Below are 2275 nucleotides of genomic sequence, written 5' to 3'. Positions count from 1 at the left end.
GCGAGGCCATGGTGGGAAAAGAATAAAGGCATTAAGCTATACCCATGAATACAAAATTCAGAAGGATCGGAATCCTCACCTATTTGGGTTTCACTTAGTGCCAATACAGCTGGCCTATTTAAAGCAGTGTGGGACTACGCCGAAAGAAAATTCTCTCTAAGCCCACGAATATTACAACAATCTACCCTGAAATTTACAGCCATTACAAACTAGAAAATAACAAAAACCAAAAGAGACAAAGATAATACAAAAATATCACTGAGTTGAACCACAGAATGCTATTCGATATACGCCACTACTAGTGTTATGCCTTAGTAGTGAAAAAAATCGAATCCGCCCCTGTTAATGCAAAACAGTAAAATGTGTTTTATCCATAATCTGTAGTCAAGCGACGACGTAGCCTTTGTATTAATTGCATTAGCTATAAAACCCAATGCAATTTGATGCACATGCTAAGCCCTGCAACTGTAGGAGAAAGGGGAAAGTGAAGGATGGTACTGTGTTGGCTTATCATGTTTTTTTTTTTTTGTTTTAATTGGAGTGCTCCAGGGTGGCGTTATTTAGTGTTTTTTTGTTGTTATATTATTTTTCACTTGTACACTTGATACAAAGATATGTGAGGCTATTGATTTTGTTATTGATATTGTTATTTGTTATTGATAATATGTATGTATACTATGAGTTTTTGTTACATATATTCAAAATAATTAACACGACAAGACTCAAACGAAAACGATCACAGGTAACGGGCGACCGACAACGCACAACACAGAGGGGACCTTCCCAAACGAAAGTTCTCTGACAACTGATGTATGTATGTATTTTAAAGAATCGGGGTTGAAATGATGTTAAAAATTAATTTTGTGCCAAAAAATAATACTACTTGTAAAAATTCGCAGACTAAAAATCTGGAATTAATAGTTAACACATTGAAATCGAAATTACAATAATCTCAATTCAACTTGTTAGAAAGCAGGCTTTTTATAAAGTTGCACATCAGGCAAACCTACTACAGCAACTGACCTACTGCTCTGATGGTCAGTAACTGAACTATATAATTTGTTCTTCATCAACACAAAATCGCACAGAAAGTATAACATATGCAAAATCTAAGGAAAAGTCAGGGCGTTTGTTAAAGGTGTCAGTGTCAGTTGCAATAATGAGACAAAATCCCCTTATTGCTTAGCTACTCACCTACATTTTCCATTTCTATTTGCGGAGATTAAATTTTGCGGCCATTAGCATATAGAATTACTGTTGAAAGGCCGGTATGCCACCTATACCTTATTTCGAGATATAATTTACCTGCACTACATACCTGTTTTTGCTTTCTTGAATAAATCTTAAATCTTGCACATGGCTTACCCAAAGCTCATCTTAAGTTCACAATGACTGTAGAGGGTTTTCTGGATGCTGGGGGTTGGATGGGCAGTTAAATGTCTAGTTGTGCGATGCGATGGCGTTATTTGAATGTTAGATACATTTGTGTTAGAACAAGTTTGGTCACTGCTCGATGCCTATTTTCGTCCAAAACGAAAAATCGTAATTTTTAGATAAAAAACATGGCCTTTTCAGAATTAAAGATCAATGTTATAATAAATGTATTATGAAATGTTAGTTGTTTTTATTTTATCTCTCAAATTTTTGAATTAATCTTAAAAGTAAAATTATATATGAAAAACTCAGATTATATTTAAAAATTAAAAAGTAGGTATTATTGAATCAAAGTAAATTTAAAACAGGTACTCTTACAACTCGGCCATCCTGACCATTTTGATTGTCTCGATCAAGTTGTGAATGTTAGAATTTTACAATCAAATTTAAAAATTATTTTAAAAAAATTAAAATTATTTTAAAAGAATGTGATATACCTAATCTAAATGTATTACCTTTCTGAAGTAGAATGCAAACTATGTTGATCCCTCCAATCAACCCAGGAACATATACGTGAGGCTTCAATTACACCGTCATAAGGAAAGCGAGTTAACTGACAATTTTTAATATCTCTGATTACGTATCGATCATTTGGGAGGGCTTTATGCACTTTGTATGGACCGCGCAATTGAGGGATACATTTCTTATTACTTCCATACTTTACCAACTCTATACTATTGCAAGCTTTCTTTCGTAATGCAGCTAAATCATGTTCAGAAGTCAAAAAAAGTTTTTCGTCTAAATGTTCCTAAAGGGTGTCAACATCACGTCCACGTTGGTTTACACCATATAATAATTGACAAGGGAAAACACTAGTAGTAGCATGAATAGAGTTATTAAG

Source organism: Eupeodes corollae, chromosome 2 (assembly GCF_945859685.1).
Source record: "Eupeodes corollae chromosome 2, idEupCoro1.1, whole genome shotgun sequence".
Classification (NCBI taxonomy): Eukaryota; Metazoa; Arthropoda; class Insecta; order Diptera; family Syrphidae; genus Eupeodes; species Eupeodes corollae.
The sequence above is the reverse complement of the archived record's forward strand: the minus strand, read 5'-3'. Positions refer to the sequence as shown.